Genomic DNA, 19470 nt, shown 5'->3' with positions numbered 1-19470 from the left:
AAATCTCCTATTCTGGGTAAATTTTTGGGAAGTCCTGGTCTAAGAAACAAAATATCTAGACTATAGGCCTATCTAGATGTATCAAATTTGAGCATTTTTTGTCAATTAGTTCTTGAAAAAGCAAAGAAAACGCTGGCATAACGCTGAAAATCATATATTCCGAGTGTATCTCGGACATAATTTCAGCTCCTCCAAGATTTCTAATCCAAGATAAACTTAGTACCATTTTTCAAAAATACTAGTGACAAATGAAACAATGAATTTTATTCGCCAAAAACAAAATACAAAAAAAGCTTTACAAAAAATAAATATAAGTATATGCTACTGCACTTAAACCAAGATACATACATTTATTTAATTAGATATAATAACGAAATGATATCCTTTATATTATAAACAATAGTTATAAAATGAAGATTCAATTTATGTTCACATGCATAAGTACAGTAGATGAGGCAAAAACACCGGCAAAAGGAAGATTCCTTGTGCGCCAGTGTGAGTCGTAAAATCAGCTTAATCAGGGATATAATATATAAACTTGAATTTAGCGTATGTAGTGTTCGAAAATATAATTTATAATATGAAGTTGATTATTGTATAAAAGTCAACGATTGGAAATAATTCAAGTTCAGCCATGCCTCTATGGCTCTTTTTCTGTGTTTATTATTTCGGAAATTATTTAGTGGAAATTCACTTTCTAGTATATTTATGAATTTACTGCTGATGTAGAAAAGTTGCCTTCTAAGAAGTGCTGAGTTGGTGTTATATATTTCATATTTTCTTATTGTATTAGGTCTAAGATTATAATTTATGTCATCGGCTAGAGGGAAATTATGCTCGTATTTAAAACTGTAATTTGTTATGCAACTAAGATATAACTGTCGTATAGTTTTAACATCAAATTCACTGAACAAAATCTTACTATCATAAGTTCTAGGTTTCTTTAAAATTGTCTTTATGATGAATTTTTGTATTAGAAAAAGGTTTTTAATATGGGTATCGAAATAGTCAACGTGTAATATTTACTCCGAATTGAGAATTCTATCCTCATTTTGGCGCGGCGCCAAATAATGAACACTGTCAATTCAAATTTCCGCAAAATTGAAAGTTTCAACTCTATATGAAGCTTACCGCATGTATACCCCCGTGTACCTTGCACCGGCCCTGCTTGCCTATCAAATTTAACTGCTGTAAAACAACTTAATCCAACAGAAGCAATGCCAGAATCAAACGACGATGTGACGTTATTTTCAGCCTTTAAATTCAATAGACGTAAATCATTCTTTTTAGTTATTATCCATAATAAATTATCCCTAAATAAAGCATCCAATGCGCACCATGAAGTGCTTTTATCGGTGGCGATTCGTTAATGTTTTTAATGATTATCGTTTGTGCCTTCATAGGTCCATACAAGCTTTAAAATGCACCGTCAACACTTTGTTATATTTGAAGAACACAAGGTTCCATCTCAGCCCCACATCAACTAATGAACTCTAAAGATTGTAAAGAGAGTTAGCAGCACTGACTTCCACCTGCATTTATTATGATAAGCATAATCAGCTCAGGCCGCAGCCTCAGTATATAAACGTAGCTTAAGGCTTAATATTCACTTCTCAAATCCACCCATCCCTCATAGTCAAGAGCTCGACTCCCACTTTAGTAAAATAGTCGACAGTGTTTTAGTAACAGTGCAAGACCCCACCCCAAATAATCTCTCACCTTTTACAACGAGAGGTATAACAAATGCACTCAAAAATACCAATCTAAAAAAGGCCCCAGGTCTTGATGGTATTTCTAGGAAGGCCATCTTAAGGCTGTGCAAAGGCTAAAAATAAACTTTCTACTCGCGATATTTTTCAAAGTTTTTCGATTTGTATATCATCAAGCTATCAAAATGAAAAAGTTTTCTCAGGAAAGCATTTTTTTCCGATCATTACTTTTTGAGATATGAGCGCCTGAAGATTGAATTTTTGGGTCAGAACATTTCAAATCCCGGAAGAGATAAATCCATGAGACTTAGAGGATGAATTCTGCATGGTATTGTTGATCTAGTAAAACAAAAATTTTCTGAAAATATCAATCTTTGAAAAAGTTATTCAATTTACCAAACATAACTCAACTAAAAGTTATTTTTTAGTAAATTTGATAACTATCTTAAAAATTGATATTTTCAGAAAAATTTTATTTTACTATATCAACAATACCATGAAGAATCTATACTCTGAATCTCATGGATTTAACTCTTCCGGAATTTGAAATGTTCTGTCCCAAAAATTCAATCTTCAGGCGCTCATATCTTGAAAAGTAATGATCGGAAAAAAATTTTCTCCTGAGAAAACTTTTTCATTTTGATGATGATTTTCATTTCCGAATTTGAAATGCTCTGTCCCAAAACTTTCAACTTTAGGCGCTCATATCTTAAAAAGTAATGATCGAAAAAAAATGTTTTTCTGAGAAAACTTTTCCATTTTGATAGCTTGATTGATTGATTGATTATATGCCTTTATTAGGGCGGAATTAGGACTCCTGGTCCTCTCTGTATACAAATCTAGAAACTGAAAAAGATCGCGAGTAGAAAGTTTATTTTTAGCCTTTGCACAGCCTTAAACGCGCCTCCAGAGCTAGCCCAACACCTGCTTGTAATTTTCAATTCTATTCTGAACACCCAACACTTCCCCCTCAGAATGGAAAAAGAGCAAATTATTCTTGCTCCTAAAGCTAGGAAAACGCTCCACCCTACCATCCAGCTACAGGCCAATCTCCATACTCTGCTTTTTCTCAAAGCTCTTTGAGAAGATGTTTCTGGAGAAACATATAAGAGATACACCAGATAGTGTGATAAGGCTAGAGCAGTTTGGATTTCGTGCAGGTTGTTCAACAACACTGCATCTAATGAAATTCTGCTCTCAGTTATCAGACTCTTTCAACAAGAAAGAGCACGTGGCTGCAGTCTTTATAGACTTCAAAGCAGCCTTCGACACTGTGTGGCTGCATGGACTACTCTATAAACTTTAATTTATCTTTCCACCTTCAACAATAAGACTCTTCAAGTCATACCTTACTAACAGGTATTTTGAAGTTCACACCCGCACCTTATCTTCAGTAAATTCTTCAGCTCTCACCCCAGCAACAGCAGGTGTCCCCCAAGGATTTGTGCTTGGACATATCCTCCACTCCTTCTTCATCAACGACATGCCATCTCTACCTTCAGTCCAAACAAGTCTATTTGCTGATGACACCACATTCCACTCAAGCAGCATGAATCTGAATAGGGCGGCCAGGAATGTTCAAGAGCAGTTGAACCTGCTTACATCCTGGTGTTCATCGTGGAAGGTAGAGATTAATCCAACTAAATGTGTGGCTGTCGCCTTTTCCCGAAAAGCTAAACTTCCTCACTCTCAAAATCCATGGCCACGCCCTGCCATGGTCCCATACCGTCAATTACATAGGTGTAACTCTGGACAGAACACTCACTTACAGACAACACATTAACATGAAAATACAACACTGTCGTGTGCTGTTTGTACAACTATTCCCCCTTCTTGTCACCCCATCTCTCTCCCTGAAATTTCGGCTGCTCATATTCACAGCCATCATCAGGGCTTACCCAACCTATGTCGCCCCAGTCTGGTTCCTATATCTATCGAAGACCAATAGAAAACGTTTATTTGGCCTTCAAAACAGACTCATCAGAACCATCTGCAACTTTCACTAAACTGTGAATAACAGATTACTCTATGAATATGCCAATACCCCTCAATTACTCAACTTCATTCCGCTCACATCTCGAAAGCTTCATGTATAGCTTCTATCTCGTGGCGTGCATCAATAAGGCAGATGTACGATATACCACGACCAGCTCAGACCCGCAAGCCACTCCCATTTCAACAATGGTGGCCTAATTGACAGTTAGTACTTGGTCCGTGAAGGTGCCAACAGCTAATTGTCAGTCAGCCACTGTTCACAGTACTAAATTCCCTAGGAGAGAACCCTTCTCCATTTCCACTTCTCCCAAGTAGTATCATTTTTAAAAAAAATATATATACTAAAATACTATTGAAATGAAAAATCAAAAATTTTGAATTATGAAGAAAAATGAAATTGCCAAGTTCTACTCAAGGTCTTATATGAGGAACCCCCAACTTCAGCACTGTTATTACGTTGAGCAGTCATAGAGCTACATAGCTCAAGATACTGCCGAATTAGGGTGCGAATGACTCACCCTAACATGTTCCACTAGTAGCTAGCCAATATTCATTTAATTCAATTGAAATTACTTTCAATTAAGGCTTGGTACACATTTGCGAAGCTAGCAAGTCGCGTTTTTTTATGGTCACAAAGATTCTCTGGCGTCAGCAATTTGACTTCAGTGCACATTTGTGTATTTTGAAAGCGACTCCCTGCAGAGTGATATTCAATGCCGACTTCGCTTTTTTTCAAATATTAGCTCTTTGACCGATTTCTAGAATAATAATTGATTGTGGGTAACGTAGGATATTACCTACTTATCAAGAATATATTAAGAACTGAAATGTATTATATTAGAAGAGCTGAAAGCCATATATTGAAATAAATTGTTGAAACGGTGTACCGTATTCAAAATCAAAAATAATAACAGCCGCTAATAAAATATAAGTGAATATTTGTTAAACGAAATAGCTATATTCTAGTTGAAAACTAGACTGTTATGAATTCTATAAAAATGTTTATTAAAATATCACTAAATCCTGCAAGATGCACAAAAATAGCAACTGTAAATACATCGGCACACAACAATGTTGTACTGAACTGTAGTGATATTCACGTTAAGGCGAAACACCACAGGCACTAGTTCAAAAATTGCCACCACGTAGCGCTTTAAAATCATGCGAAATACCTTATGCTATTACTCGCTCACTATTAGAGTAAAACTTGTTTTGAAAACTGATTTATTCTTGTAATATTACAAATATTACAGTCTATTCTATCTAAATGGAGTATCCATGCCGCTACCATGTCGATTTATTTTTATTTTTTATTTAAACAAAAATAAATTTCTTAATTTCAAAGGGATCCATTTTTTCAAGAAAAACAGGTAGTCATTTTGAAGATTTGATCATAAAAATTTTTTATAATTTTTCAGCTTGAAAATCGAACCAGTGGTTCCATCGGAATCATATTTACAAGTTTTATCTCTATGATTTTTTATGCGCTCCTACCCTCCACCCCATCCAAACGTCACTTAGGCACCTTCCACCCCAACACACAAGTCACTCACCCACCACCCCACCCACAAGTCAGCCTTCATTCTTAGTGCTCAGGCTGGTCAAAACTTTTCTTAGTTCTTCAGCTTGTTCACTTGTCATAATTGAGATTGACAGTGATCGTGGCTAGTCCTAGGACATAGTATTTCCAGACGCACTTCACATATAATTTGGATTTCCGTATTATATATGTTTCTCTGGCATTTTCGGCCGGTAAAATGGATTCAAGACATACGGTGAAGGGAAAGAAGAAGTTGGTTCTTTCAGCCAGGAGAATGAAAAGGCGGCTAACACCAGAATTTCATGCTAACAGACGTAGAAGGTTAGTTGATTTCATTTCATATAATTAGATAAATTAAAATGTCACGTACTTTAGGCCTACTATAATATGAAGCAAATCATGCTTTGAATAATTAATATTGTTATTATGTAAATATAATTATATTCTCAGTTCGTATTATCTCAAGAGAGGTATTTCGTTATGTATGTTTTTATGTTTGTTAATATGCTGAACAAACATCAACGTTATTGACAACGCTATTCGCATAATTATTCAAGATATATGTCTGAATGGATAGGTACAGAGAGCAACCGGGTGATAGAAAAGCATGGCAAATTTGAATTGATCTTACAAAACTCACAGTACACTATTATTTAAAAGTAATGTTTATAGTGAGGTGATACAAATGCGACTAGATATTTCAAGAATCGGTTTTGTACAATATTTTTGTTCAGAACATACTGTTAACGATGTGACCTAAATTGAATTTATAGACTAAACCTATTTTTAATTCTGTAATCTTATCTAAATTTAGGAGAAAAATAGCTCAATGTAAGCTCTTTTTTTCTCTCCTGATCATTGTGATTCCTGTGGAAATGAAGTACCAGTGAGAAGAGTGTAGAGAAATTGCAAATTATGTAGACTATATATGAAAAAATGTCTGCAAAGTGATTTTTGAACATTTCAGGATTGAAGAACAAACCTTATCGCTCGAAGCGCCTTCATCTTCCCAGGCTGACAGTGTTTCAGCAGATGCCATTTCTGTATCCACTGAGAACTTTCAACCCAGGTAAACTTTGTAATTTCAAGATTCGAATTTCCACAATCTCACTTGCATTATGTTACGACAGGTTAAGAATTTACAATGAATAGTTTGCGACTCACAACACTTTATATTCAACTTTGAAGAATTTATAAGCATCACTTATACATGAAGTGAATTAAATAGAGAAAATTGTGATTGGGAATGTTCCCGATCCCAATGCTCATTACTTCTAATAAAGTAATTAGATGCTAATATAGTCAAATGTATTCAATTAAAATTGTATGTCTCATGGTTGTCTGATCCTTCTCTATATTCCCTATAGGAATTCACCCTCCTCCATAAATACAATTATACCCTTACGAAGACAATATTTAGTATCACAGTAGCCCATTCTCTGTGTTGGAAATATGAATTTACAAATCCATTTGCTTCATACACTTTCTTTTCATATCCCATAATCACAAGTTTCCAGAATAATTTTTTTCTAAATTTAATTGCAGTGAAACGTCAACTCCTAAAGGAAAGAAGAGAAGATCACACAACAGAAAAGTACCAGTGCATTTGATGAAATGGAGATTACAGCAAAAGTAAGTAACTTAATAGTTTACAGAATATAATTATCAGCGAGTATAGTAAATTATTATTTCCCTCTATAAAAAGAAGTGAAGTTTTTTATGGTCCATATCCTTGTATCTACCAAACCACCGGTTATTTTTTGATAAATAAAAATAACAATTGAAAAAACGAATAAGCCAATAATAATATAAAAAACACATATTTGAATAATGATACTTGGAATAGACATTCAAATTCAAAGTTATATAATATTATTTTCTATACAAACATAACGTTTCCAGGCATTTCTTTAACTATGATTCAATTATTTCCCAAACTATATTCATTTAGAATTTAATTCAATGAGAATTAATACATCAGACCTATAAACTTTTCTTTTTTTGTAAAGGAGAAGAAAAATCTGGGCCATCAACATCTTCTTCCACCTTAGAGTCAAATCTAAAAAAAAGCGTCCTTGATGGCACCTCTGATTTTGCTACAATTGTGCCACCATACCCCTCAATTGGTCTACAACCAGCTTTGAACCATGAGATTGATACCACCTCAACGCGAAATAGTGGAGTTTCTTACGTGGAGAGTAACGTCTGTGATACTTTACTAACAAGGTATGTCATCATCTCAACTTACAACTAATTTCATATACGAATATGGTGTTCTCTATACTTCCTAACAAGTAGGATGTATTTTGGTCACTGGTCCACTTTTTTCTATATTCTATTGTTTTTTTCAACTGTTATATAAAGCTTTGTTGGATCAACCCACAATATTACTCATTGAGAAATATGATTTTGGACTAGTATTGTCTTGCAAGAGAAGATTCACAATAAGATCAATTTTATTAGAAGTTGAATGATTCAGCTAGGTTGTGTTGAAGGCGTTTGTAGATGCTAAACAAGAACGAGAATAATTTTTCATAGTTAATATTTGATACTTTTAGTAAGATAAATATTTTTTCAAGCTAGTATTTCGAAGCTAAAAAAAACAAATATAGCCTACAATATGAAAATAGCAATAATGACTCGATCACCTGACTAATATTTATTTGAAATTTTAGTACAGTATAAATAAATTCCACACTAGTTAATAAGACTGATATTACTAGTTCATACATGCAATAGGCGCCTCTTCCAAACCTGAAGAGACTTTCTGCACACCGTTCTACAACAGAAAATATTACAATGGGCTGAAGTGAGAAAGAGTGTGACAGGGATAGGGGAGAAAGCATGAAACTATCATTCGCCAAACGCGTTTCTCTCTCACAGCTGTATAGCTTCTCCAAACTTAGGGGTTGGAAGAGAGAGAAAGCGATTGTCAGAGAGAGTGCGAGTTAGGTTTTGTTTGGATTTGGAGTATTGCTTGTCATGTTGTTCTGTCTGCTGTGTCAATGGCTATATAATACAGTATACAGTTATATTTATGTGTCAATATGGAGTATAGCGTTATACAGTATATATATATATATATATATATATATAATATATATATATATATATATAATATATATATATATATATATATATTATATATATATATATCATATATAATTACTATCTTCAGCTCAATTGGTAAACGAGAAAGAATACATAGATACAAGATATTCACAGGCATACGATTATCATTTCTGAGAAAGATTATCGACATACTGTGATATATAAACCTACTCTTCATCGCTATAAACTTCAGAGAGAGAAGTTCATTCCAATACTAAAACTAAGTATAATTCCAAGTTGACATTTTTTGTAAAATGATATTGGCCTAATTACTATAGATCTAGAATTTGTCAAAGAGTCTCTATGCTCTCCTAGTTCTCTTTACGCACACAAAAGCAGACATAGGCGGAGAAACATACAGTTCACTACAGTCATGTGAAGGAAAGAAAGACATTAGAGGTGTAGGTGGTGATAGACAAAAGATGAGCGGGTGTGAAATGGGTAGGTGGTGACAACTATTGAGGGTTGAATTTGCAATGACAATGGAAACTGAAAGAAGTTAGAACGAAGGACAATGCTATAGTAGGACAATGTTGACAGAAGAGGGTTCACCTTCATTGTTTTGATGTTTCAAAACTACACTCAAGTTCACACTACAGCTATTCATTTGTTCTATTTTTGTCATTGCACAATAATCGTAAAATTGTTGATTGAACCATTACGCAAAGAAATATATTTTGTGAATTGCAAACTTTGTCAATCACTCCCACAACAATAACCATGATAATGGTCACTGACTATAGATCCAAAGAAAGAAAGTTCTGAGACTAGTTAGAAAGGAAATGAGAAAGAGAGTGAGAGAATATGACAGAGACCGAGTAAAAAGGCTCACAATCAATGCATTAGGCAGTGAACTGACCGTGTGCTACTGTTCTGACTCTTTCTATTTATATAATAATAGACACCTGGGAATATGGATTAACAGCTCATTAGAATGCCCTATTTGTAATATGAAAGAGAAGGAATTTGTGGAGCATTTTCTGTTGAGATGCCCGATGTATGGTGGAATAAGAAGACACTATTTAGAAAAATTCACTACAAATGTGGTTACTGACGATGACAAACTCATGGTATTACTTCGAACTTTATGGAGCAGAAAATCAACCGTTTGTATGTGTATACAATGAAAGCAATCGAAATCAGATCTATGATAATAAGCACTTGAATAATGTCCGATAATTATAGTCAGGAAACAGAGGATATCATTGAAAATATTAAAAGTATTCGATGCTCATTTTAGACGGTTAAGTGGGGAATGCATTGAGCTGAATAAAGTAAGTTTGATGGGGATAGATTGAGCTCTAAAAATTAGATAGTTGGAAAAGATTATTGTATGTGTGATGGATTATTATATAAAAATGTATTATTTGTCTAGAATTTATTATTGTTGAAGTTAATACTGTTATTACTCGTTTTGTTAATAAAATACGAATAGGTAGATATTTAAAACTAGAATGTTATTATTGTTGATTACTATAAATGGTATTTTATTAGTATGTAAGAAATGTAGTATTGGATAAATGTTATGTAAAATTCATTATTTTCGTAGTTGAACTGTTATTGCACGTTTATAAAATATGTATAGGTAGATATATAATACTGGAATGCTATGATTGATAGATATTATGGAATTGTTATTAAATGAAAATGTACAGATTGATATTTTATTTTAAAATTTCAAATTTTTTGATTGTAATAGATATATTCTTCTGTATATTAGGAACATATACTTACTAAAGTACTCTTACTTGTGATATATATTTAAAGCATATATGATTTAAGACATACCAGTAATTTGAAATCATGGAATGTAATGACTGTATTCAACTCAACTCGTTTGTATTAGCATATGTGCTTGAAACAAATAAATTCATTTATTTATCATTATTATTTTACTGTTCTGACTGCATGAACAATACACTGCAATTGAACAATGCATTGGAACTAAAAACGCGCTTCCGACAGAACCGTTAAACCGATTTGTTTGAAATTAAATTTTAAATTTGCCTTTAAAATGACTACCTGCATTAGTTAAATTTTCACTTATTATAAAAGCTATCAATTGTAAATACTTATTCAGATTGAAAAAAAAATGAATTAAGTGAATTGCAAACTTTGTCAATCACTCACTCCCACAACAATAACCACTACAATATGGTCACTGACTACAGCTCCAAAGAAAGAAAGCTCTGGAACTAGTGAGATAGAAAGAGAGAGAGAAGAGTGAGAAGGCGCTCAATCAATGCGTTGGGCTTAAGGCAGTGAACTGACCATGTGCTGCTGTTCTGACCGCGTGAACAATATAATCCAATGGAACAATGCATTGGAATTAAAAACGCGCTTCCGACAGAACCGTTCAACCGATTTGTTTGAAATTAATTTTAAAATTCTTGAAAAAAATTTGCCTTTAAAATTACTACCTTCATTACCTAATTTTTATCTTAATATAAAAATTATCAATTGTAAAAACTTATTCAAATTGGAAAAAAATTAAGCATATGGTAGCGAGTTTCAAACCTTTAAGCTGATTGCAAAACAGTTTTGGTCTTCCATATTGGACTAAAAATAAGTGAGTAATCACATAAAGTAATTTGACCCCAACAGTGCTGCTATCTATAGGGCTAGAATCACGATTTTTTCCATGCTGATTCGCCTTAAGAGTCAGTGCAAGTGATAGGACCATATAGTTGCCAATTTTTGTCGCCTCCACCTTTTATAGTAGGTAGCTGTGATTCACGTTATTTCGGTCTATCTAATTAAATAATTATTGTTGATCTTATCTAACTTAATTATAATTGTTGAAATTTTCATAATGAAAAATAATATTATAGCCACCAAGAAAAAAAAAATTTTCAGTAAGTATTTCAAATAATTATTTGTTAAGAAATATTTCTTTTCATGATTCGAATAATAAATTTTCATGATTGAGATTTAATATTCTGGTAGTTTTTGTTCTCATAGTTAATTCTTCAAAGGCAAAAATCGATTTGGCTATGGTGCGGAGTTGGAAAAGAATAGCGCTATCTGTTTTGTCTGATGATAGACAAGGATAGCAACGTGAAGAATCTGACTACTAATAGTTCTGTGAACAGTAGACCTCACGCAGTATTCTCATCCACAAGTACCTGTTTGAAACTATAGACCTTATGGAAATACAGCAATAGACTGGCTTCTCCACACATCTGTGTAATCACTTGTCAGCTGATTTATGATGAATAATTCTATAGTCTGATTTTTACTCTAATATTGGCGTATGAAGGAGGTTCCTTTTTCCTTTTATATTATCCTTGAAATGCAACATTTCCAAAAACCTTGTAAATACGTCGATGCGCAATTAAAAAAGGAACATACCTGTCAAATTTCATGAAAATCTATTAAGGAGTTTCGCCGTAATTGCGCAACATATAAACATTTAAATATTTAAACACTTAAACATTTAAACATTTAAACACTTAAACATTTAAACATTTAAACATTTAAACATTTAAACATCTAAACATTTAAACATTTTAAACATTTTAAACATTTAAACATTTGAACATTACGAGAAATGCCAAACCGTCGACTTGAATCTTAGACCTCACTTTGCTCGGTCAATGAGGAGGTCCACGTTATAATGGCAGTATTTGATTAACATCGGTGCTTAGTCCAGTCAATATAGACATTAGGGGGTGTGCTTGCAATTTATATTTTAGTTCTGATTTTCTAATATATTATTTGGGTACATGAGAGAAGTTCAGAACCAATTTCTTCATGCAAAATTTCCTTGTGCTAGATACAGAGTGACCCAAAAACCTCGTATTTTCGGCTCATTTTCCAGTTCTCAGCTATTTCTGCCAAATCTCGTGATCGGACTTCTCTTATGTACCCAAATAATATATTAGAAAATCATAACTACAATATAAATTTCATGCACCAATGTATATAGTGACTGGACTAGTTGCTATCCTTGTCTATGAGATGACAAAGCAGATAGCGCTATCCTTTTCTAGCTCCGCCACGTTGCCAGATCGTTCTTCAACAAAGTAGAAATATAATTAACAAAATATTTAATGTCAGTTATGAAAATGTATTATTGAATCATTGAGAAATAAATTTTCTTGACAGATAAAATATAACTGAATATTTTGAACAAGAATGAACAGTTAATATTACATAACGGTATCAGCTATCCTCTATAGAAGGCAGTAACGAGGCAGATAATCGGCAACAGTTTTCTTCTAGCTTTCTCCCCTGCCATTATAACATGGACCTCACTATTCAGTATTTATTTATTTTTTTAAAGAAACCATAGAAGAAAGATAGCTTACGAAGATATCCCACGGTATAGATTGTTTATGTTTCAAATTTCAAGCCGAGTTAAGCGATTACTGTCGACTACTGTCTGTTTTGGCCGGGAGAGTGGGTGGGTACAAATCGTTCGAATGGTCTCTTATACATTGCTTCAGGCTGATGTAAGTGTGTAAGTATTGTATTTATTTTAAGGCTGTTGAAGTTTGTAAGTATTGTTGATTGATTGATTGATTGATTGAGTACTTTATTTATGTAGATTACAATATATACTGTCTTATACACTTATATGCAATAGCTTACAATACAGCAAAATTATAGATGAATTTACATGATATAGACCAAGAAAATAGTTATTGAACTGTATATGATATGAAAAAACAATTTGTAATATAATAACTATAGATAATAATTATATTGTTATGCATCTACATAAATTGGCGGAGCTTTGGACATATCAATGTCCATTCTTCGGAAAGAATATTAAAAATATCCTCCCCACTAACTCTCTACCAAATTGTTCGAAGATATGTGAAGCACGTCACCACCCTGAAAGTCTTTCCATCAATGAACAGTCTTGCTTGTTGTGTGCATCTGGAGACATCATTATTATGTATTTTGTTTTTTCTTCATTTAGGCCTACCTTGAGCCCCATCAAAGCTGACTCTTTTTCCAACCTATACCATATACCATAGAGTGTCTTCTCCAATATACCATATACCATAGAGTGTCTTCTCCAAATATCCAATTTCTTTAGATTTTGAGTTATGATGACAAAGTCATCAACATGAGCACATACTTGACTGCATTTCCAGAATATTGTGCCTTCCTGGTCAATTTTCTTGACAGCATTGTATAGGACAATCCATCTCCTTGCTTCACTGCTGATACAAATGAGAATGGCTCACTTACTCTACTCCCAATTTTCACTTTTGCTCTGGTATCCCGCATTGTCTTAGCTACAAGGTTAGTAAGCTTTGGAGACATTCCATTGCTGTGCAGACCTCTCTGAAACTCACTCCTACTCACCAAAAGCGCTTCTATAATCAATCAAGTGGAGAGCCAATCCATGTTCATTGAACCTTTCCATTATCTACCGTTTTCCAAAGATTCGGTTCACTGTCCCCTTGCCAGGTCCGAATCCACTTTGATATTGCCCCAATACTGTTTCTGCAATCTTGGATACTCTGGCATGAATTACACTTGATGCAATCTTATATGCTACGTTCAGAAAGGTAATTCCCCTATAGTTTGCACACTTCAATACCGTACATCACCCTTGTTGAGTATTGGGCAAGTCAGTCCTGTGTCCCATTGGCATACTCTCACTATCCCAGATGTGTCCTATCAGGTTAAACATTCTCTGTAAAGCTGACCCTCCAGTCTTAAGGAATTCAGCTACCCTACAAATAATTCATCCTCACCTGGTGCTTTCTCATTTTTCATCTTCCCTTTCATCATTCATTACTTGCTCCTGCACCTCTATTTCCACATGGTGGTTGTCCAGGCACAGGAGCTCATTAAAATGCTCTTCCCGTACTAAATGTAGCGTCTTGTCTTCATCTAAAATGACTATTCTTATTTCTACATCCAATGAGTTGGGGAGTGAATCCTGCTCTTATTTTTTCAGCTGCCTTGTAATACTTGCTAGTCTCATTCAACTTGGTATACTTTCAATTAAATTAAGACTTTTTCATTTAAATTTATCTTAGACTTTAATTTTTAGCTCACTTCCAAATTTTTACAGGTAATAAATAACTATATGCAACATAAATATCGGATAGCGCACAAGTTTATACTTATGCTAGTCGAGCCAAAATATGAATTTAATATATATGATCATTTTCATATAAAAAACTTGAGCTACATTATATATAGAAAAATTGTTATTGCTGATTACCAGTATACCGAATTTATGTCATTGTAAATTATAGCATTCTATATAATATAATATATAACTTGTTTCGGATGGACACGTTAAGCCGTCGGTCCCGGCTGCCTAAAAAGCAGTCGTTAGGTCATGTCAGAGGCTCTGAAAACTCTCAGAGTCAGAGACACCAGACCTGAGCCAGCCAGGTCACTCGATATTATTATTATAGCATTCTGACTTCTTATATTGGAACTTTTGGCGAATAAATTTCATTTTTAATTTGCTTATATTGAAAAACGTGTTGAATCATAAATTTATCTGATATTAAATAAATGATGAAATCTATTATGAAATAAATTATTGAATATAAATCTGATTTCATATCACTTGAAGCCCTAGTAATATAATGTAATATTGTAGGTATAAATATATTATTAAAATTATGGTGAGTGAGCTTCCTTTGTCGTGAAAGCTGAAAGTGAAAGTCAATCCTACCGATCATAACGAACTTGACCGAGTTGCAGCTTGTAACGTAGTAGTAGTTGATTAATGAAAAATAGCCTGTACGTCCTTTTCAGATTTTTCTTAAACAAACTTTATTGTTTGAGCTTCAACTATAACTAGCTACATCTGTGTAGAAAACTAAAAAAATATTATTATTATTTCATTGTGGAAAAATCAGAAACGACAGTGTTGAATTTTGGAAATAATTTGCAGTAAAAGAGAATATCAATCATAAGCCAGCTCATCCAGCCAAATTCTTATTTTTTTTCTTCTTCATTTCAATTTTCATTATAATAAATTTGGGTTTATATTTCTTTAAACATCCTTTAAGTCCTCCTGTTGGAACGGTGTCTGCTTAAGGCCAGTTCAGCTAGGTGATAACAGCTAGCTAGTTATGAGCTTCTACATCACTTTGATGTTGTGAATCAATTTATTATGGAATTATTGAGGTTGATTATATTCGTTCTCATTAGTTGATATTCATCCATAAATTTATAACAAATATAAATCATAGTTTTCTTGTAACAAAGAAAGTGTCGTATTTTTCTGCTGAATTGAATTGAACTGGTGTTGTAGGTAGAGTTGAACTGTGCAGACCTAAAACTGTGGGTCCACTCACTCCTTTATCATTATCGCCCTTTTAATTAGGCAATCACAAGCCCAGGGCAATAGTCTAGGCAATAAATGCTAAAAAAAGGATAAAGGGAAAAAGTTTGGAAAACAATTTTTGACTTCGCAGTTCTGTCTAGGGTGGTAAGGAGGTAGACATACCGAAAGTTTCCACCCATGCCCCCTGTGCTAAGGGTTTCCAGGGTTGACAGGTTTCCAAACAACATTTTGCAGTTCCTGGGCTTATAACTACAACAATACATCAAAAAAATAAATACTAATCTTAGGATTGAAGAACATTAAATTCTCTTCAATTTGACTATTCATGATTTCCTTCATTTGTTATAGCAGCTTCAGTGCCGGGAGTGAATTTTCCAATTTAGCCGCAAAAGATCATTTGACAAAGAAATTTGAAGGGAACGTTTGAAAGGGAAATTGAAGGGAATGTTTGATATTTGACTCAGCAGCTCTTTCAGGACTAGTTTGGGGTTAAAAATATCGAAAGTGCCCATCTTTAACCCCTCTGCTGAAGGTGTGGTACTGCTAAGTTGACACTTGTTGCAAAATTGGAGAATTAACCCCCGACAATGGAAGAAAATATAATGCTCTCCAATCCTACGATTGTTACTTATTTTTCGATGCATTATTGGTGAGTAAGTCCTGAACTGCAAAAATGTGTTTAGAAAACCTGTTTTCAAAAACCTCACACTTTCAAGAGCATATATCAAAAAACTATTGAATATATCAGAAAACTCAACGAGACAAAAATTGTAGGAAATCTATCAATCTTTATCATGTCGATGGAGCGCATTGTTCTCAAGATATAAGCGTCTAAGCGAAAATTGGAAAAATGCAACTTTATACAACCCTCATCCCTTTAGCACTAGGGGTAGAGATGGTGACTTTTGATAGTTCATCTCCCAATTGGGAGTCAAAAATTGTCTTCCAAACTTTCCCCTCTATAACTGTTGACTGGAATGGACTATGTGTAAAATCATCCTCAAACAAAATTGAGGCCAGATCAGCTAACCGACATTGTTATGTACTTCTAAATCATTTCCAGTGTTAGGAACCCACCTTCAACTAAAGGTCCATATTCTCATCATCTTCCCTTTCATTACCGATAGACAAGCCTGGAGCTTATGTGGGCATAATTCCTTAGGAATAGATGATAACGTGGGGGTACTGGAGTTACATTTTTTGGGTCACAATAGTAGGCCTAACATGACCGGTCATGGTGAATGGTGTAGGCTTTAGCCTTGCTGTTGTGCTTCAGTCGGACAGGAGAGAGTGTACAGCCGGAGTGAGAAGGGGGGACTTGTGGCTTTCGTAAGAATTTCACTTCTTTCCTCTGTTCCATTCATCGTCAGCTGATCTCAGTCTCTCAGTGTCCGAGTGTCTCAGTGCTCAGTCGGCAAGCGACAAAGGCCAAACCAGGTGCTCTTCTAGTGCTTCTTCATCTGCCAGACAACCGCGCTACTTTCAAATTGGTGAGTGTATTCTATTTCTTCCACTTCTATTACAGTAAATTACAATCATTTGTGAACTCATTGAGAAATTTCATGTTGATTTTGTTTTTCTTAGAAACAAGATGATTTGATTCATTCTCCATAAAATCTTTGGAAATTCAATTTTTTTTATATTTATATATATATATATATATATATATATATATATATATATATATATATATATATAAAATTGATATATATTAATTTAATTAATTAATTAAATTCATTTATTGGTAATTTCTTTCAAATTGATTTCATATAAGAAAGTCAACGTTATTGTGTCTTATTCATTAACATTGAGTGCTCTTATAAAAGTGATTATGTTGTCAAAATCAACGATCACATTAAAGCTATATGTTAAAGCGTATCTTTCAAGTTTCAGATCCATAGAATCAATCATTTCTTGTTTCCAACTTTTTTAATAAACAACTGATTAATCTGATGCGTTGATTAAACTGGGGGGTTCAAATTAACTATTTATGTAAAATTCGAAGTTGTCAAGCACTAATCTCTGAATAGCATGCATAGATACTTAAAAGAATTCATATTTTTTTATTTGCAGTAGATGATAATGATGTTACTGAAATCAAATACAATACCATAATATAGTATATCGATGATAACAATGATAACGATAAGAATGGATTGACGTTGGTGTTAATTAATGATAAGAACGAATAAAACTTTTTCCAGTCTATTTGTATGTTCGTTTTATCAATTTTTGCTTTAATTATTGAACGATAAATTTTTCCCCAAGAATGGAATTCATTTTAGGTTTTATCTTCTATCAATTTTTGCTATAAAGTTGATTCATGAATTTCTACCAGAGAGTGTTCCTGGAATAAAAGTTGAATAGAAAAATAAATATTAAATGAAATGATGATTTTTGATAGCTTGCGAGTGTGAGTCTATCCACTACAATATCAGTTTCTTCTCAAACTAGGTGATAATTTTTCATCAGAAGGTAATCATCACAATCTCTGAATAATTGATCTTCCAATTTAAATCTTATTCATAAAATCTTATCTTTAGTATTAATTTTGGTTAATCAATCAGTAAGAGATTATTATTGCTGAATGTATGTTCAGTAGGCCTACAGTAATATTCAATATTACCGGTAGTGAAAGCTTATCTCATATCATCATTTTTATAATATAAAATTGAAACATTCATTATGTATTAAAATTCAAAGATGCGATTCTTCTTTCTATCATTATAATACCATTCATATTATCGGTTGAAATAAGGTACAGTAGAATTTACACTATGAACAGAGATATTGTGGAATTTCTCCATAGATGAAATAAAAACGATATTGTCAGTTTGACATAATTTATTTATTTATTTGAGCCAAACTTGAGTTTCAATGCTCTAAGACATCATATTTATATTCAGTGGTCTTTATGGTAGGTACCTTATTTTATGGTACACCTTACCACCACTAATTCACCTTAATATGGTACATCATATTTGAAACAATTATTGCTGCGAGTTTTTGCAAGTTGACTATGAATGCTTATTATTTCATGATAACCATTGATTATCTTGTGACCTTCAAATTTAATTAATTGTTGAGCATCAGGTTGAGTGGTGGAGGGAACTGTTGAAGTCTCTGCTTCGCCTAATGAACAATTTTATTTTCGTCTTTAGAAATAACAAGAATCAATTATACAGGTAAGCTTTGCTTACCTAAGCTTCTTATGTTTTCCAATCCTATCAAATCAATTTATTTGCCATATTAGTACAAAACATAGAAAAAAGGAATAGAACTTCAAATGAATGATAAATAATAATGTAACAGTGGTACAGGATTGAACTATTTTTCAATTATATGTATTTTTGTAGTGCTTGTAGGAGAAGCTATTAATCTAAGACCTATGTTAGGTATTTTTATTCATTTTTTGAACTATGATAGGTTTCATCCAACGCAGAATGAAAAACAATTATTTAAAGGGTGGTCCCTTATTGAAGTCCTCAGATTTCCCCTATGACAGCATTTTCCCCACTCTTGAAATAATTTTTAAGAGCTCTACTTTACTGATTCACTAAATCTCTTATACAATTTATCTTAACGAGGTGTCATTGCCGTACTACGGGTTTGTAACCCGCGCAGAACTGTTATTTGTTGTGTAACTTATAGGGGTAAGGGATTTTTAGCAATCATTGCTGGGTCTTGCCAATCTTGCCTTAGAATGAGAGTCTATGGTATTTAATATCCATCATAATATATAAGCCTTATGGTAAGGCTCCTCTAGTTACTGAATTTTTAAAACTAAATACTAGTGAACTTACTCCTAATATTCAGTGAGAATAAATTACGTTTGTCGATCG

General features: G+C 33.3%; 1 protein-coding gene across 1 annotated transcript in view; it reads left to right on the top strand.

Moving 5' to 3' along the window:
• The first annotated feature begins 16972 nt into the window (after positions 1-16972).
• Positions 16973-19470, top strand: part of LOC111052054 (fatty acyl-CoA reductase 1) — a 54768-nt gene continuing 52270 nt past the window's right edge. The window contains exon 1 of the mRNA XM_022338670.2: positions 16973-17118. The gene's annotated coding sequence lies outside the window, so the exon portion shown is untranslated. The remainder of the gene's footprint in view (positions 17119-19470) is intronic.

Source organism: Nilaparvata lugens, chromosome X (genome assembly GCF_014356525.2).
Source record: "Nilaparvata lugens isolate BPH chromosome X, ASM1435652v1, whole genome shotgun sequence".
Lineage (NCBI taxonomy): Eukaryota > Metazoa > Arthropoda > Insecta > Hemiptera > Delphacidae > Nilaparvata > Nilaparvata lugens.
This window is presented reverse-complemented; position numbering and strand designations above follow the sequence as displayed.